The sequence below is a fragment of the Cupressus sempervirens genome, chromosome 2 (genome assembly GCF_028749045.1).
Source record: "Cupressus sempervirens isolate cs-2001-9-10 chromosome 2, ASM2874904v1, whole genome shotgun sequence".
Taxonomy (NCBI): Eukaryota; Viridiplantae; Streptophyta; class Pinopsida; order Cupressales; family Cupressaceae; genus Cupressus; species Cupressus sempervirens.
This window is the reverse complement of record NC_143119.1, coordinates 505,908,229-505,928,979: the sequence shown is the minus strand read 5'-3', so window position 1 is coordinate 505,928,979 and position 20,751 is coordinate 505,908,229. Positions and strand designations below refer to the sequence as shown.

The 20,751-nt window shown below is 33.4% G+C and overlaps 1 pseudogene; it reads left to right on the top strand.

Annotated features, from left to right (window-relative positions):
- The window catches only part of LOC149573207 (phospholipid-transporting ATPase 1 pseudogene), a 40,322-nt pseudogene extending 19,899 nt beyond the window's left edge, over nt 1–20,423 (top strand).
- The last annotated feature ends 328 nt before the right edge of the window (nt 20,424–20,751 follow it).

Below are 20,751 nucleotides of genomic sequence, written 5' to 3'. Positions count from 1 at the left end.
AGAACAAAGTGAAAGTGATGATGAATTAGGATTTTTGGCTATCAAGGAAGATGATCTTGATAGAGAAATTAGAGAAGAAGAAACTATAGTTACCCAAGTTGAGAAGAAATTGAATTGGATAATTGATAGTGGATGTTCACATCACATGATTGGTGATATGAACAAATTTGGTAAGTTTAGACATCATGATGGAAGTATTGTTAGAGTTGGTAAAAATGTAGCCTATTATATTATAGGGATTGGATCTATTACTCTTGATGGTAAAACTAACACTGATGATATTTACTTTTTTGATAGTTTGAAACATAATTTTCTAAGTGTTGGATAGTTGGTAGACAAGGGATATTTTTTGTAGTTCACATAAATGTAAGTTGATTGGTATTGGAATTAGATGCAGAGGTAATGCATTTCAATTGAATCCTACATAAATAACATATTTGGTTTCAAAGGTTGACAATAGTTGGTTATGGCATAGAAGATTATGTGATATAAACTTTGATAATATTGTGAAAGTTAGTAGTACATTTGTAGTAAGAGATATACCTAAGATTATTAAGCCTACTAATGTTATCTGCAAAGAATGTATTTTGGCTAAGCAGAGGAAAGTATCTTTTCCTAGCAAGAAGTTCTCTACTATAGAGATATTGGAGATTGTTCACACAGATCTGAGTGGTCCTACAAGAACCAGAGGATTCTATGGTGAAAGGTACTTTATGATTTTTGTTGATGATTTCACTAGGATGATGTGGGTAGAATTTCTTAAAGAGAAGTTTGAAGCTTTTGAAAAAATTAAGATATTCAAGAATAGAGCTGAAAATGAATCTGGTGTTAAAATTAAATGTTTGAGATCAGATAAAGGATGAGAGTTCACCTCAAGAGAATTCAACATGTTTTGTGAAGAGAATGGAATCAAAAGACATTTATCTTCACCTAGAACACTTGAACAGAATGGGATTACTAAAAGAAGGAACAAGTCAATAGCAGAAGCAACAAGAGGGATGTTATTTGAGAATGATGTCTCAAAGACTTTTTGGAGAGAAGAAGTTAATACTATAGTATATACTCTGAATAGAGTACAAATCAGGAAAGGTATAAGCAAGACACTTTATGAGTTATGGTTTGGTCATTCACCATCAGTCAAATGTTTCAAAATATTTGGAAGTAAGTGTTACATAAAGAGAGATGCTGATATTGGTAAGTTTGATCCTAGAAGCGATGAAGGTATGTTTCTTGGTTACTCATTCAAAAGTAAATCATATAGATGTTTTAGCTATAGAACTAAAATAATAGTTGAGTACGCAAATGTAAGGATTGATGAAAAGTTTGGTATTAAAGAGAAGATGGTAGATTATAATTCTGATGAAGAAGAGGATAATTTTGGAATTGTAAGACAAAATGTTGAAGTTATTTTTGAGACTAACAATGACCTACAGAATGATGTATCTGTTAAGCATAGAGAATAACAGAGATCTAAACCTAGCAAAGAGATAAGAGTTGAAATGTCAACTCCTACTTCCAACTAAAAGATGACAAAGAATCACCATCTAGAGAAAATAATTGGGAGCAAGGATAAAGATGTAATGACAAGGAACCGAGTGAATAAGGAATTATGTCTAATTTCTCAAGTCGAATCTAAGAGCACAGATGAGGCATGTAAAGATGATAACTGGATGCAAGCTATGAAAGAAGAACTAGATCAGATTATGAAGAATGATACATGGGAATTGCTTCCTAGAAGTAAAGAAAAGAATGTGATAGGAATCAAATGGGTATTCAAAAATAAAATGAATGAGCAAGGAGAAGTTATGAGAAACAAGGCCATTCTTGTTTGCAAAGGTTACTCTCAGTAAGAAGGCATACATTATGAAGAAACACATGCACTTGTAGCAAGAATGGAAGTAGTAAGGATGTTCTTGGCTTATGCAGCAAGCAAGAATTTCAAGGTTTATTAGATGGATGTCAAGTCAGCTTTTCTGAATGGGGAACTTGAAAAAGCCTACATTGAGCAACTTGATGGATTCCCTCTGGTAGAAGATAAAGATTTATATGCGGAATAAAGAAAGCACTATATGGTCTGAAGCAAGCACCTAGAACCTAGTATGCAAGGTTGGACATGTATTTTTTTAAGCTTGGATTTATCAAAGGTACAACATATCGTAATTTGTATTTAAGAAAAATTGATGATGGTTTTTTTATCATTGTAATATTTTTGGATGACATAATATTTGGAGGAAATGATAAAGAAAGTGATAAGTTTGCTAAAGAGATGAAAGATGAATTTGAAATAAGCATAATAGGAGAAATAAAGTTTTTCCTATGATTTCAGATTGTGTAGAACAAAGATGGGATACTTATTTTGCAAACTAAGTATCTACAAGATTTTTTGAAAATATTTGGTTTGGAAAGTTGCAAACCTTTTAGTACACCCATAATAACTAGTCACAAGTTATCCAGTAAAAATGAAACACCTATAGTTGACCAAAAAATGTATAGATCTATGATTGGGGATTGCAATATCTAACTCCCACCAGACCAAATATAGAAAATGCAGTTGGGATTATAGAAAGATTTCAAGCTAATCCTAAAGAGTATCATTATGTTGCAGTAAAAAGGATATTCAAATGTTTAAAGGGTACATCTTATTGTGGAATTTGGTATGACAGATCAAGTGATTTTACCTTGGTGCACATTTACTAATGCAAATGGGGTAGGGAGTATGGATGATAGAAAGAGCACTAGTGGTGGAGCATTCTTTCTTGGAGGAAGATTAGTTTCTTGGTTGAGAAAGAAACATGAGTGTATTTCTTAGAGTACAACTAAGGCAGAGTTTGTTGCAGTAGCAAATAACTATAATCAAGTTATGTGGATGAAACAAATATTGAAGGACATTTGGATTGAGTTTTTAGAGCCTGTTATTGTTGGAAATCTAATTGAAAAGCTCATTGTTGAAGATCAAAAAGAGGAAATTGTTGCAAAGAAGGAAGATTGTTGTTAAAAGAATGTTTTCAATCATTGTTTTGTCATTGGTGTCAAACTTTCTATTTGTAGGAATGACATTTTCTTATAAGATCCAAGTACTATCACTTAGTTGATTGATGAAGAGGATTTGATCAACAAGATGTAACAAGAGCACCTAAGGGAAAGGTTGAGTTATGATGTTGTAATGAAGTGCAAGGATCAGTTCAAACAATGGTTAAATAATGTATTGATAAAATACTTCAAGATACAAAGGTTGGTCACACTTAGAAACATTGGATGAAGAAAGTGTAACAAGGTTGACTAAAAAGCTTAAACTAAGATCATTAGTGGGTTCCAAGAAAGTTAGTTGAATCCGAGCATCAAAAAATCCTACTGTGTGCTGAGTGATCTTCAAGTGCCGAGTGAAGTTTAGGTGTCGAGCATCAGAAAATCTTAGTCGATGCCAAGTAACATAGTATGTGTCGAGCACCAGTATTTCAATATTGTCGAACTGCTGCATTATTTCAAATAACTAAGATTTTTCAAATCTGAGCCAACAAAGTGGTTACCTTGAATTTTGTGAACTAGTCGGAAGATGAGGATGATGAGCTGGTGGCACAAAAATCTATGTAAATTATTTTTAGGAAAATTCAAGAGGATTATTCAAGAAGATTCTAGAGGAAACAAAATATGGGTTAGATGCAATGAATCCTACCTAATCCATACAAATTGAAGTTAAAGAATGGAAGAATCAAGCAAGAAAAGGAATTCCAAGACTTCTATTTGAGGAGTCATAGACCAAGAAGAAAATGTTGTTAATGTTGTTGCTACAAAAGAGCTAAATTGCGAAGAAGTTAGAAGGGTGTCAAGGAGCAGACATCTAAAAGTAGGAAGAGCATAGTGGCTCTACTTCTACAAGTGGTCATGAAGAGATGATTGCACTAGTATAGTGAGCATGAAGACTCAAGGAAACTAAACTTGAAAGGAGGGCAAGTTGTCAAAGTTTCAGAGATTGAAGGGCGAGCAATGGTATGAGCTAAAAAGTGATGTAAGATCTGCAAGATAAGTTGTATGTTATAGTCAAGTGAAAGATCTTCTAATACTCTCTAGCAATTGTATTAGATAAGAAAAAATCCTATGGATTTAGGTTGGCCTAATAGCCATTTGTAAATCCTTTAACAAGGTGGCATTCCAAGTGAATGTTCTAAAGTCCTCTAACCAAGCCCACTTCTAACAGGGTGGTTAAATCCTCTAACAAGGTCACATTTAACAATGTGTTGTAAGCCTTTAACAGGGCAAGCCTTTCATAGGGCATCACTTCAGAAGAGTGAGAATTGAGTAACATGTTACTGGTGGTTTTCCCAAATTGGGTTTCTAAATAAATCACTGTGTTATGTGTTGATCTTCTATGTGTTATGCTTGCATGTTGATTTATAGTAACTTGTTGGTTATAAAAGTTAAAGCTTGGATGAATGAATGAATGAGCTCACTATACTTAGTCAAAAGTTTGAATAGGACATTTGGACCTTGAATAACTGATTCACCCCCCCTCCCCCCCTCTTAGTTATTCTAAAGCATTTCTAACAATTGGTATCAAAGCCATCTGCTAATTTAGTTTCAAGGTACTAGAAGTAGGAAGATCAAGATGTCCAAGAGAGAAGTTCCCAAGCTCAACAAAGACAACTTTGATGTATGGAAAAGTCTAATGAAATTGCACCTTGGATCAATAGGTGACTATGCACAAACCTCAATTGGAACAGAACATGTAAATCTAGCAGGACCTCTTACTGCAGATGATTTGAATAAAAAGAAGGAGCACAATCAAGCAATGCCAGAAATTGCCTCTTCACTTAATTATGCAAAATATGATGACATCAAAGATTGTTACACCGAATTCTACTAGGAATAAGGTGTCTCAACCTTGTATAATTCCTATTCTTATTATTTGTTTTGTAAAATGTATTTCTTGCAAATAATGTTGATGTGTCGACATCTTGAATTGTGTGTAAGGAGATCATGACTAAAACGGTTATGATGGATTCCTATGACATGTAAGAGCTATGCTAGGAAGATTAAATGACAGGTGAAGACATGTGGCAACTAAGATATTTGAGTACTGTACACTCTACCCCAATAGTAGGGTTTGGGGCATCGCCCCAAAAAAAATTTTGGGGTTCCTATTTTCTCAGAGAATATTAAAACCCTAATACGGTTTACCTTTTGGGAGTAGCCCTAAAGTGAAGTGCATGTTATAAGCATTTTTAGGGTTGTGAAGAGATGCGAAAAAGGTGTATTGTTGGTACTGCAAGTAGCTACTGGAGTCTTCTGTTATCGATGTTGAGCTTGCATTGCAAGTGTATTGTAACCTCGTGTTGAAGATAATACATTATGCAGGTTTTGAAGGGGTGGGGTTGTTTTATCGAAAGGTTTTCCCCCACCAGAAAATCCTTGTGTTATGTGTTCCTTTCTCTATCTATTTTCTATACGCATGTTTGGCTACAATATTGTTGTTTACATGATATTGAATCTATAAGTGTAGAAGATTTTAATAGGATTTGCATCATACTTTCCTTATGAGATTAGTGTAGGAAGCTTTTTCTGCACCTAAGTTTCCTTACAAATTCAAGATGTGGAAAGCCTTATCAGATATCTATGGAGGAGATTAGAATGTCCAAAGAGCAAAGAGAGAAAGCCTAAGAGGAAAGTTTGATGACATGAAAATGGAGGAAGGTGAAAATGCTACTCAATATGCTGCAAGAATGAAACAAGTGGTAAGTGCAATAAGAAGTCTAAGTGGTCAATTGGAAGAAGAAACTATCATCAAAAAATGTTTAAGAACTCTGCTCCCTATCTATGCTATTAGAGTTTCAGCCATCCAAGAGCTAAGGTGTGTACAAGGAAACACACTAACCTTTGAAAGAATAGTGGGAAGACTTACTACATTTGAATTATCCAATTTTGATAACTACAAACCTGAGAACCTTGAGTCTACTTTCAAGGCCAAAATGACAATAAAAGACACTAAAGAGGAGACATCAAGCAAGAAGAGAAGAAAAGGAAAGCTTGCATCCAATGATAGCAACACATATGAGGAAGATGTGGAACAACTAGAAGCACTACTGGCTAGAAGATTTCATAGAGGCAAAGGTAAGCTCCCTATCATATGTTTCAATTGCAATGAAGTAGGTCATATTGCTACAAGATGTACATAGAAGAAGAACTACAAAGAAGGAAACAAGTATAGGAACAAGAGAGAAGATGATAGAAAGGACTATAAGGAAAAAGGCAAGAGATGTTACATTGTTGAAGAAGACTCTGATGAGAATGATGATGAAGTAGTCTATATGGCCATGAAGGATGAATGAGATAAAGATGAAGATGAAGCAACAACATTGGTTACCTGTGTGAACAAGAATGACAAGTGGATCATAGACAGTAGATGCTCAGATCACATGACAAGAGATAAAAGTAAGTTCATTATCTTTACTCAATATGATGGAAATAGTGTTAGATTTGGTAATGATGCTCCATGTCAAATCAAAGGAAAGCACTCTATTAAACTCACAGAGAAAATTTCATGTGATAATGCATACTATGTTGAAGGATTGAACTACAACTTGTTGAGTGTATCACAGTTAGCCAATGTAGGTTGCAAAGTTGAATTTGGAAACAAAACTACTAAGATCTATGACACTGATAGAAATTTGATAGGAAAACATGAACAAACTAGGAGTAATTTATTTTACCTAGATATGGAAGATGCAACATGTCTTGTTGTTAGACTTGATGATGTGTGGTTATGGCATAAAAGGTTGTGTCATGTTAACTTTGATAATCTGATCAATATTAGCAAAAAGAACAAAGTTAGAGGATTGCCAAAATTAAAGAAACCTGAAAATACAAAGTGCAAACAATGCCAGCTAGGGAAGATGACTAAGTCCAGTTTCAAAAGAAAAACATACACTTCCAAAGAAGTACTAGAGTTAGTCCATACAAACTTATGTGGTCTAATAGAAGTGCAAAGCTACCTAGGAGACAGATACATAATGCTACTTGTAGATGATTATTCTAGGATGATGACTGCTATGTTTTTAAAGCAAAAATCTAATGCATTTCAAATATTTAAGTGGTATTTGGTCAAAGTTGAGAAGGAAACAAGAAAGAACATGAAATGCCTAAGGTCAAATAGAGGAGGTGAGTTTACATCAAAAGAATTTGAAATATTCTATAATGACAAAGGTATCAAAAGGAAAACATCAGCACCAAGAACTCTACCATAGAATGGTATTGTTGAAAGAAGAAATAGGTCAGTGATTGACTGTGCTAGAACCTTGATGATTAAGAAAATGTTGTAGTAAAGTACTGGAGAGAATTTGTAAGTACTGCAGTCTACACACTGAATATAATTCAAGTTAAGAAAGGTACAAATGCAACACCTTTTGAATTTTGGTATGGTCATTCATGTAATGTTAAATATTTCAAAGTGTTTAGTTGTAAATGCTATAATCTTAAAGATACTAGAAATGGCAAGTTTGATGCAAAAAGTAATGAAGGCATATTCCTTGGATACTCCACTAGAAGAAAAGCATATAAGTATTTGAATACTAATACTAACAAGATTATCGAGAGTGCAAATGTAAATTTTGATGAGCATGCAAAAGTCCAAGCAATCAGAGGATTATAGATCATTTATATATTTCTATGAAGGAATTACTGTTGAAGATAATGCTGCAAATCAAGTTGGGAATCAGCAAAAAAATTTAGTCTTAGCCAATGAATGCCAAGCTGCATTCAGAAGTCGAGCCACGGAATGTAGAAAATGCACATTCTAGTTTTGAAAATAGTCTATATGAGAGAAATGATGAAGTGCCAGATGAAGAAGAACAAAATAACTTTGAAGCTAAAGGATAAAACATGGAAAGAAGGACAAAACCAAGGTTTTCCAAGTATGTAAGAAGACATCACCCTACAGATCAAATCATTGGTGACAAGGATGCCAGATCAATGACAAGGAATAGACTAAGGAATGAATCATGTCTGCTAAGCAAGGTTGAACCCAAAATAGTGAAGGATGCACTACAAGATGATGATTGGTATAAAGCCATAGAAGAGGAGATAGATTAGATTGAGAAGAACAAAACATGGACCCTAGTTCCTAGACCAGCTAATAAGAATGTGATTGGTACCAAATGGGTGTTTAGAAACAAACTTGATGAGAATAGTGAGATAACAAGGAACAAAGCTAGACTAGTTTGCAAGAGCTATACATAAGAAGAAGGATTAGATTATGGGGAAACATTTTCCCCTATTGCAAGAATGGAAGGAGTAAGAACATTGCTCGCATATGTTGCATACAAAGGTTTCAAAGTCTACCAAATGGATATTAAGTCTACTTTTCTGAATGGTATACTAGAAGAGGATGTCCACATAGAACAACCAGAGGGATTTTTAGATCACAAGAATCAGGACATGGTCTACAAATTGCACAAGGCACTTTATGGATCGAAGCAAGCACCTAGAGCATGGTATGAGAGACTAGACAAATATCTTGTGAAAATTGGATTTGAGAGAACAGATGACAACAAAAACTTGTACATCAAAGTTGAAAAAGGCAAAGAAATTTTGATATCAAAAATCTTTATTGATGATATAATATTTGGAGGAAAAGATGTTCTATGCAAATATTTTGCTAATCAAATGAAGCATGAGTTTGAGATGTCAATGTTTGGAGAAATCAAATTCTTTGTTGGATTACAAGTACATCAATTGAAGCATGGCATATTTGTGACCCAATCTAAATACATCAAGGAGATACTTAAAACATTTGGATTAGAAGAGTCAAAACCAATCAGCACACCAATGGCAATAGGACATAAGCTATCCAAAAATGATGAGTCTGTTGAAGTGAATCAAACATTGTACAGATCAATGATTGGAAAGTTGTAATATGTTGTACATAGTAGACCATACATTGCATTAGCTATTGGAATAGTGGAAATATTTTCTACAAATCCAAGAGAAAATCGCCTAATGATAGTTAAGAGAATACTAAGATACCTAAAAGGAATTGATGACTTTGGTTTGTACTACAAGAGGAGTGAAAATTTTGAAATGAAAGCCTACACTAATGCAGATTGGGGAGGTAACATTGATGATAGAAAAAGCACCAGTGGAGGAGCACTTTTCTTGGGAAAAAGGTTGATTACATGGACCAGCAAAAAGTAAAGTTGTACCTCACAGTCCACTGTTGAAGCTGAATATGTCGCAACTGCTATAAATTGCACCAATATTGTATGGATCAAATATTTGTTGCAACGTGTGAAGGACGATGTAACTAAGCTTGTGATACTTTATTATGATAATACAAGTGCTGTCAACATATCAAAATACCTTGTAAAGCATGCTAAAACCAAGCACATTGCAATCAAGTATCGCTATGTAAGAGAGTTGGTGGAAGACAAACAAGTGAAGATGGAATATGTTAGTTCAAAAGAATAGATTATTGATATCTTCACAAAAGCACTACTTAAAGATGCTTTTGATTATCTTAGAGGTAAGTTAGGGGTGATACCCCTAGCCAAGGCTACTTGAATAAAAATCAAGAATGTTCTGCATCAAATGAGCTAATTTTTGAAGATTTTACACATTGATGCAGAGAATGTTTACTTTAGGATTCATGCCTAAAGTAGTAGAAGTGTTGAAGTTCCAAATCAATCACACGCAAGGTGACAGAGGGAGAAATTGAATGAACCTATAAAAGCTACATTTGTATATTAAGATGCTAATATGTCTTTGGCATTGTTGTCAAAGAGGGAGAAATAGCAAAAAAATTGATCAACAAATTTTGAAGATAAAGAATGAAAACGAAGGGAGAAGTTGTCAAATACTGATAGAGGGAGAATTTGATAGAGATAATCAAAGGTTGATTAGAATAGAAGAAGATGAGAAAAATAGAGGGTGAAGAACAAAAGAACAAGGTTACAACAACTAAGAGGGAGAAGTAGTAATGAAGCAATCAAGATAGTAGAAGGAGATGTGAAAACTAATGAAAATACAATTTACTTTTTGGCATTTGACTTACTATTCTAACCTAGTTAGCTTGGGGTTGAATAGTTTAGTCTAATGGTTGATCAGTTTTGTTTGCCATCGATTGCTAAAGAGGTAGATTGTTAGAAATCTGATTGAAAAGCTCATTGTTGAAGATCAAAAAGAGGAGATTGTTGCAAAGAAGGAAGATTGTTGTTAAAATAATGTTTTCAATCATTGCTTTGTCATTGATGTCAAACCTACTATTTGTAAGAATGATATTTTCTTATAAGATCCAAGTATTATCACTTAGTTGATTGATGAAGAGGATTTGATCAACAAGATGTAACAAAAGCACCTAAGGGAAAGGTTGAGTTATGATGTTGTAATGAAGTGCAAGGATCAGTTAAGACAATGATTAAATGATATATTGATAACATACTTCAAGATACAGAGGTTGGTCACACTTAGAAACATTGGATGCAGAAGTTGTAACAAGGTTGACTGCAAAGCTTAAACTAAGATCATTAGTGGGTGCTGAGAAAGTTAGTTGAAGCCAAGCATCATAAAATCCTAGTATGTGTTGAGTGATCTTCAAGTGTCGAGTGAAGTTCAGGTGCCGAGCATTAGAAAATCTTAGTTAATGCCAAGTAACACAGTATGTGTTGAGCACCAGTATTTCAATAGTGCCAAGCTGCTACATTATTTCAAATAACGAAGATTTGCCAAATTTGAGCCAAAAAAGTGGTTACCTTGAATTTTGTGAACTAGTTGGAAGATGAGGATGATGAGCTGGTGGCACAGAAATCCATGTAAACTATTTTTAGGTGAATTCAAGATGATTGTTGAAGAAGATTCTAGAGGAAACAAAATATGGGTTAAATGCAATGAATCCTACCTAATCCATACCAATTGAAATTAAAGAATGGAAGAATCAAGTGGAAAAAGGAATTTCAAGACTTTTATTTAAGGAGTCATAGACCAAGAAGCAAATGTTACTGATGTTGCTGCTGCAAAAGAGCCAGATTGCGAAAAAGTTAGAAGGGTGTCAAGGAGAAGACATCTAGAAGTAGGAAGAGCACAGAGGGTCTACTTCTACAAGTGGTCATGAATAGATGATTGCACTAGTATAGTGAGCATGAAGATTCAAGGAGCCTAAGCTTGAAAGGAGGGCAAGCTGTCAGAGTTGCAAAGATTGAAGGCCAGGCAATGGTATGAGCTAAAAAGTGATCTAAGATCTGCAAGATAAGTTGTATGTTATAGTCAGGTCAAAAAATTTCTAATACTCTCTAGAAATTGTATTAGATAAAGAAAAATCATATGGACTTAGGTTGGCCTAACAGCCATTTGTAAATCCTTTAACAGGGTGGCATTCCAAGTGAGTGTTCTAAAGTCCTCTAACCAAGCCCACTTCTAATAAGGTGGTTAAATCCTCTAACAAGGTCACATTTAACAGTGTGTTGTAAGCCTTTAACAGGGCAGGCCTTTCACAGGGGATCACTTCAGAAGAGTGAGAATTCAGTAACATGTTACTAGTGGTTTTTTCCAAATTGGGTTTCCACATAAATCATTGTGTTATGTGTTGATCTTCTATGTGTTATGCTTGCATGTTGATTTACAATAACTTGTTGGTTATAAAAGTTAAAGCTTGGATGAATGAATGAATGGGCTCACTATACTTAGTGAAAAGTTTGAATAGGACATTTGGACCTTGAATAACTAATTCACACCCCCTCTCAGTTATTCTAAAGCATTTCTAATAGTTATCATTTACTATGATAACACAAGTACAATAAGTATGTCTAAGAATCCAATATTTCATTCTAAGACAAAGCACTTATCCATTAAGTATTATGTTTTCAGAGAGAATGTAGCAAAGAAGGAAATAAGATTGGAATATGTAAGTATTAAATATCAGATTATAGATATCTTTATGAAGCCTTTGCCTAAAGATACGTTTGAGTACCTAAGAGGTATTATAGGGGTTATGCCCCTACCTACTTCAGAATAGATGATGCAAGGAGTACATCAATCCAGTGGTATAGAACACTATGGTTAGACTAGACTAAATGTTGATACTTCCTAAATGGGGAAGTATCTAGTATGTACTAAGTCATGAAGGAATCTTGGTAATTGGTGGTGAAGAGTGTCTTTGGACACTCGAGCTAGTTGATAATTTGAGAAGTTGATTAATAATTGATAATTGTGGTTGACACCTTTGACATTTATGTTAATGGGGAAGAGAATGTTCATAAAAACATATTGAGAAAATTTAAATAAGAAATGGAAAGAGAAGCACCAGCTGAGATGGCGATGCGAGAGAGTTATCTCTTTAAGGAGATTTAGAAAGATTCATGTAAGTGCGCAGAAGAATATGTAAGTGTGTAGAAGGATATGTAAGTGCATAGATATAGGAAATATTAATGTAAGTGTGTAGAAGAAAGTGGAAGTGCACAAATGCACCCATAAAGTATTGGAAGTTGTTTACTGTGAACAATTATTGCCAATCCTAAAAGAAGTAGATGAACAAAGCAATGTTCCAAAGAATTTTAGATTCGATTGATGAAAAGGATTTGAGAAGATAAGAATAGCACCAACACCAGCAAAGTACTATTTGGTATTCTTGGAACTTAGATGGTTTTCATCTATGTTGCCATCAATACCAAAGGGGGATATTTTTAGCATGTAAATATTAAATTATTTATATGCAACTAAGAGTTTAATTAGACTTAAAGAATCACTAATATTACTAACATTCACTTCAACTAAATGAATAATATTTATTTAAATTTTTTAGAAATTAATAATACTACATTGGGAGAGTATCCTAAGCATTGTAGAGTATTGATATGTTTCATTCATGACTATATTTTTCATTGATGTCAACATAGTAATTCTCTTAAGACTGGAAGAATAGTAGTCAGCAATCTTATGATGTGTAGAAGTTGAGGACATTTTAGATGATGCATAGTAGAGGATATTTTCCTAAGGTTATCCTGATGATGTGGTTAAAAGGAATAAATCTAATTCAATGGTGTATGGAAGTTACACTTGATTTATTGGAAGTGGTGCAAAAACAGAGCATTGGAAAATAGAGTTCTAATGATCCATCACTATCTTTCATATGAGATGTAATGAAGAGATGCACAATTACACAATGATAGAGGATAGTCATATGGTGATGCCAACGTGTGTGTAAGGAATGGTTTCACACGTTTGAAGTTTGGTATAGACTGTGAGCCAAAAATTCTATTGTAATTATGAATTTTCTAATTTTAATTAAATGGGAAAGCCTCAAGGCCGACTCAAGCAATTATTATGAAGATAAGGTATAATGGAAAGTTGTTTTCCTCATTTGTATGGTATCTTGAAGAAGAATAAGATCAAGTGTAATGTGAAGTATTAGTGTGCAAAGCGAGGAGTAGAATGCTTATTGAATGTGTGTAAGCAATCCAAGGGATCATTGGATGCACAGTATGAGATATGGTTACAAGCTCTGAAGGAGAAAAAATTTAGTTGACAGGACAAAGATAGAGGAAGGAAGTACATTTCAATTCTATTATTCTATAAGGAATAATATAGAGATCATTTGGATAGTGGGTTCTTTGATCTTAACCTTTAAGTTGTTTGGGCAATGGGTATAGCTATCTTCCAAAACTCCTAACAAGGTAAACACAACACCTAATAGGATTCAAGTCTCCTAACAGGGATTCAAAGTCTCCTAATAGGGATTCATATGTCCTAAATGTTGTAAAAGACTCCTAATAGGATCTATCCTCTAACAAAGAATATTTATATTAGTACATCATCTTGTGGGTACCATCCCTACTGGAGTTTTCCCTCTGATCATGGGTTTCCCTAGTTAACATATCTTGTGTTAATTGTGTATGAGTATCTTGTTGTACTTTCAGTTTATATTACTCGCACAGTTAAGTTTGTTTAAGGTTAATGTTTGTGATGATAGTTGGATAATTGATTCACACCCCCCCCCCGCCCCCCCCAAATTATATTAGTGGACTATATATTCTTACATAAATCAAATATATTTACACACAAATTAATTATTTTCTTACCACCATCAAATAGTCACTTTGTACATCCACCTAAAAAGGTTCATGGATGATAGGGAGTAACAAGGCCCTACAACAATTCAATCAATATAATCACTCGATCATACTTATAAATATCATTTGAAATTTCAATACTAACTATTATAAATAACAACTAAAACTATGAAACTCTTTCATACCGCAGTCAATGGCTCTGAACTAGACATCATGGTAGTAACTCCACGATCGATGGACTAGCAAAGATGAGAAGTCTCAGATGTCAACAACTACAAATCATATAATACAATTTACATGTAGCATGAAACATGAAACAAATATAATCAAATGAATTAAATTAACATGAAACAAATGTACCTCTACAAAGCTTGTATCATGTCTAGGTTTAGAGTCCCTTGTGAATGTTGATGGTGCATTAGAGAACTAATGCACATGGATAAAAAAAAAATTGTCAAACCTTCATATGATTACTTAATAAATATATGTATTAATTTAAATGATTAAATTGATACATACCTCTTGACTCATCGATGAGACGTAAAATGGGGTCAGGGAATCTGTACTAGGGCCATCAACACTCTTACCCTAAATTTTGAACAATGGCAAGACATGCTAATTAATTAGCCATTCACTATACATATAAAATGTGATCAAATTAGTTTATTATAATTGTAATTTACATCTGTGTCAATGTCAAATGTGTCACTCAGGAACTCATTAATGACTAGCTCATCATCCATAGTGTCTCCAACATGACTACCAAATGTGCATAAGGATCCACATGATGTGCACATGTGATCATGATGCAAAGAAGACTCCTCCTCAACTAATGAATTGGCACAATGAATGAGGGTCTATGTCAAAGAATTGATAGTCCCTAAAGTACTAGTCTCTACATGTTCCTTCACAATTGAAGAAACAATCACATGTTCACCCTATGGCTTGACAACAGGCACCCTAATTACATTAGGGTCATGACATGCCCCTGGCCCCTCAAATGATGACCCCCCACCTCTACCCTAAGAATCTAACATATCAAAATAATTGGAGATCTCCCCAAGGACAAATTCACAATACAATTTCTTTAAGAAATACATTGGAACCTCATGATTATTGCAAGAAGGGGCATCAAAGACCATCCACCATATATCCTAAAAGTTATTTCTAATATCATCGTGTATGCGACAATGGATGGGGGATCTTTTCGTTGTATGTTTAATAGTGTCTTGTTCTCTAGGCTTTTTAAACAATGCACATATGCTACCTTTTGCTATGTCTTTTTTTCTTACATCTTTATAGGATAATTTATTTGCATAATATCTTCTTTGTTCTTTTCTCTTAACATGCCAAATATCCAACTGACCACTAACAGAAGCTACATGGCTCATAATGGACTTAATGGAGGATGCCAATTATGCTCTTACAGGATTAGTTTTCCTGCAAGCTTTCAACCTACCAATGATTGCTTCCAATTCATTTTTTCCTCTTTCTATTTCATTCATTATATTGTCTTGGGTGCCAGGAGGAGGTCTTTCAATTGGTGGAGGTTGCAGAATTTCTTGCTCTTCTTATGGAGGGTTTTGATTTTGATTTTGTTGATCAGGCTGAGGATTTGGTGATTGATTATTCGAATTTCCTAATAAGAAACCAATTGCATTTTAAATAAATAAACAAATTTGAAGCAAAACTGCAAAAACATACAAAACAATGCAAAAACATATAAAACAATGCAAAAAACATACAAAACAATGCAAAAAGAAGAGTAGAAAGCATACTCGATGATCCTAATCTTGATCTCCAATGACGAGGAGCCATTTTGAGAAGGAGAATGAGAAAATTCTTCAAATTCCATAATCTGTGTGCGCGTTGTTGAGGGGAAAGAAGAAACCAGCACAAAGAAATAAGAGAAAATGGGATGGGTCACGAATTTGCAACCCATTTATAGAATTCTTCAAAAGCGTGTGCACACTTTCAGAAATTTAGAAATTTGAGTTGTGTGTCTTGGTACATTCACCCATATATTCTTTAAAAAATTCCTAAAGCATGATCTCAACTTCATCTCGTATAACCTTGGTGGATGACACAATCAAGAAACATACTACCACCCTCACCAAGTGTACTCAAGCAATTGAATTACAATCCTTTCATAAATTTAGTTTTCATGTACATCCTTCTCTCCTAAATATAACAACTTGGCCAAAAAATATATGCTATTTAAATAGAAGAATATAGATACAAATACATTGAAATTGTATAATGTATAAACATATAATATTTCCTATTTAAAAAGACAAAAGCCTATAATACAATGATGAATTGTAAACATCTCATCTAGGAGGTCTTGAGTTCAAATATACTCGAACTTAACACATAATAACAAATAATAATAAATAATCTAAGCTTCAACCATTTACCTATAAAAAAATTACTATTTTAAAAAAAAACAATAAAATATATTTCCTAACAAGATTCATTATCAAACTAAATTAAAAAAATTAACATTTCATAAAACAAGATAATAGAATATCAAGTTTCATTAACATTCTTTCATCTTTAATAAAAAAAGCAATTTTTTCACCTTCTAAACTTTGGTAAAACTCTATTCTATACCCTAGATATTAATTTTAAACTAAACTAAATGAACTCTTTTCACTAAGAGTAATTAGCCGATAGGCTATTATAGGTGAGCATTTCATCAAAACTAGTCGGCAATTTAAACAACTAACTGTTTTGAAGAGGTGGTTTGTAGTAAGATTGGATTAATGGGTCATGTATCTCCTTCAGTAAATGCAAGATCATGAAAGACCAAGTACTCTACACAATTGTAATCTTTTGCAATAAAGGCAAAATAAATTTTATCGTATCACTAGATTTACAAATCATATTTCAAATCAAATTTGATTTACCAAATCTGAAGCAGGATATCTTTTATCATTTTACTAGATTTACAAATCGATTTACAAATTGAATCTCAAATCAAATTTGATTAACCAATTTTAAGAGTGAGATTGAAGAGCAGATTGTGGCTTTTTCAGCTGACAACATGTATCCATCGAATGTTGGTGCAGAGGCACTTTAATTTCAAGAGAACAAAGATATAAAAGCTAGAGAAGCCATTTGTAATAAGTTGTCAAAGGAGGTCTTAATATGATAAATAATGTAAAAATGTTTATTTAATAGATGAATGGATCTATTGGCATCCATCTAAAGTTATTTGAGTCATAATGTTGGTCTAGGTTGGGTTTGTATGAAATTTGAAATGTAAAAATGCATAAAGTGCATAAAATGTTGTCAAAAATGCAAAAGGGTTAAAAGAATGTAATGGGTTGGTTTAAAGGGTGGTTTGGAAGTTATAACCAACCACAAAATCTATAAAAAAAAGATGTATGGTCAAACCAAAGCATTAATGAAAGGAAGAGATACATTTTGAAACAAATTTGGTAATATCCTAAGTTTTTATTTTGATTTGTTTTCAGTTTTAGTGTTGGTTCCAGATCTTGTACGACCATGTACAACCTGGAAACCATGTAAATCTTGTATATTTGGATAGAGTAGTGAATAAGCTTTCTTTTGGCTTTGGTTTGGATTTATTTCATCTATGAATGAAGAATTTATGCAAATTTTTGTGAAAGTTAGTATTAGAGGCATCTCATAAGGCAAAACAAAACATTTTTCAACACAAAAATATCAACCCTTCTCCATTTGCATACCCTGATTTCTATATGTGATTGCATTGTTCATAACTTCAGTTCTAAATATATTCTTGAAAAACAATTTGGTGGAGTTGTTCCAAATTAGGAATAGTAAAACATATCCCAAGATGAACCTAAAAAAAAAATATGCTGCAAGTTATAGTCTATGTACTTAGATCCATTATCTCTGTCATAAACCAAAAGTAAAAGAAGTAATCTTGTCTAGGGCATCAAATATATTTCACAAAAAAAATTAAAATGACACCAAACCAATTCCAAAGTATCCATTTGTGAATATAGTTTCCAAATCTATAATCCATTTATTTTTTCCATTCATAAATAATTTTTCAAGTACAAATCACTGCCTTCATCTCGAATGGATATCTTTAAAAACCAGTTTCCACTAAAATGCTAATAAATTTCACAAATCCACATAAAAATGACTCAAATCAAAAGGGAAAGAAATTTAATTCACATATCTTTCCAATGAATATTCTTAGAGGTATTGATTCATCAAAATGTGTCCATACAAAACACTGCAACATGACTATTTCCTAAAATTCTCAAATCTGCAAATACTAACTTTCACCAAAATGTGCATAACTTCTTCATTTCTAGATGAAATAAATCCAAACCAAATCCAAAAGAAATATTATTCACTATTCTATCCAAATATATAAGATTTACATGGTTTCCAAGATTTACATGGTCATAAAAGACCTGGAACCAACACTAAAACTGAAAAACAATCAAAATAACAACTCAGGATATTACCAAATTTGTTTCAAAATGTATCTCTTCCTTTCATTAATTCTTTGGTTCGACCATACATCTATTTTTTATAGATTTTGTGGTTGTTTATAACTTCCAAACCACCCTTTAAACCAACCCATTACATTCTTTTAACCCTTTTGCATTTTTGACAACATTTTATGCACTTTATGCATTTTTACATTTCAACTTTCATACAAACCCAACCTAGACCAACATTATGACTCAAATGACTTTAGATGGATGCCAATAGATCCATTCATCTATTAAATAAACATTTTTACATTATTTATCATATTAAGACCTCCTTTGACAACTTATTACAAATGGCTTCTCTAGCTTTTATATTTGTGTTCTCTTGAAATTAAGGTGCCTCTGCACCAAATGCCTCTGTAGTTAATTCCCCAGAGACTCATAATTGTGTAAACACATTTGAGATTTCTAACATGCTAGACATTCCTTTGGCTCATAAAGTAGAGAATGTGAGGCGACAGATAGATTCTTCAAAAGGGCAAGGTTTTAGAGGTTTGGAGGGGGAACATTCCACAACAAATGGTGAAAATCAAAATGATAGGCTCATATATATCAATGACCCCAAATTGACAAATGAAAAATATGAGTTTACTGGAAATGAGATTCGGACTAGAAAATTCACAGTCATTAAATTCCTACTAAAGAATCTGTTTGTTCAATTTCATCAACTTGCTTACATTTATTTCTCGGTGATAGCTACCTTGAATCAGCTTCCGCAGCTTGTAGTTTTTGGGAGAACCGTATCACTTTTCCCTTTGCTATTTGTTCTATGTGTGATAGCTATCAAGGATGGGTAGGAGGATTGGCGGTGACATCGATCTAATAACAAGGAGAATAATAGGTAGGTACCAGTGTTACAGGGTACCATGTTCAGCTCTAAGAAATGGAAGAACATAAGAGTAGGTGAAGTTTTGAAGATACATGCAAATGAAAGAATTCCATGTGATATTATTTTGTTAGAGATGAGTGATCCTAATGGAATTGCGTATGTTCAGGCAATTAATCTTGATGGAGAATCAAATCTGAAAACAACATATGCCAAACAAGAAATTGCAGTTAAGAGGCCTGAGAAGGAGCCCCCTTCAGGACTTATTTGTTGCGAACAACCAAATAGAAACATATATGGTTTCATTGCAAACATGAAAATTGATGACCAAATGATTCCCCTTGGGCCATCAAACATTGTGCTCCAAGGTTGCCAGCTGAAAAATATTGCATGGATAGTTGGTGTCGTTGTTTATGCTAGTCAAGAGACCAAAGCAATGTTGAATAGCTCAGGAGCACCTTCAAAATGAAGCAGATTGGAAGGGCACATGAACATAGAGATAATATGGTTATTTGTCTTTCTATTTATTATGTGTGTTGTGGTGGCATTTGGAATGTTTATGTGGCTTCTCAAGCAGAGTGGGGAACTTGATTATTCTCCATACTATAGAAACATAATTTTTACAAATGAAAATGAGGGTGGAGAAAAATACAATTATTATGTCATTGGAATGCAGGTTTTAATTTCATTTCTAAGTTTTGTCATAGTTTTCCAGATAATGATACCGATATCTCTGTATATATCAATGGAGTTAGTCCATTTGGGACAGTCCTATTTCATGATTGGGGATCAAGAGATGTATGATAGCAATTCAAATTAAGGTTCCAATGTCGTTCATTGAACATAAATGAAGATTTAGGTCAAATCAAGTATGTATTCTCTGACAAGATAGGCACCCTGATAGATAATAAGATGGAGTTTCATAATGCAAGTATATTTGGGGTGAATTACTACAATGCAAAATCTATTGTTGAATGTTTGGTGCAAGAAACTTCTGTCAAGCATGAAGAGTGGGAAAATATTGCAAGTTTGGAAAATGCACCTTTATGATTTCTTGGATAAATGTTTATTTGTTTATGATTCTTGTTTGGCATGTTTTAGAGGAAGTGAGAGTATGTCCTCGATGTTGACCACTAGCTATGTGTTTCTTTGTCCCTTTTAATATTGTGTTGGTTTCTTTCTATTGGTTCAATCATTGTACAGGTGCATATGACTTAATTTATTTCTACTTATGCTCCATTTTAAGGGAGTTCCATAAGCAAGTTTGTTTGGTAAAATTTTTATTTTCGGATTCATTGTTATGGATGATGATATGTTTTCTAATGATATTGTTGATTCATCAACTCAATTTAATTGCACACAATTATGTTTTTTATTT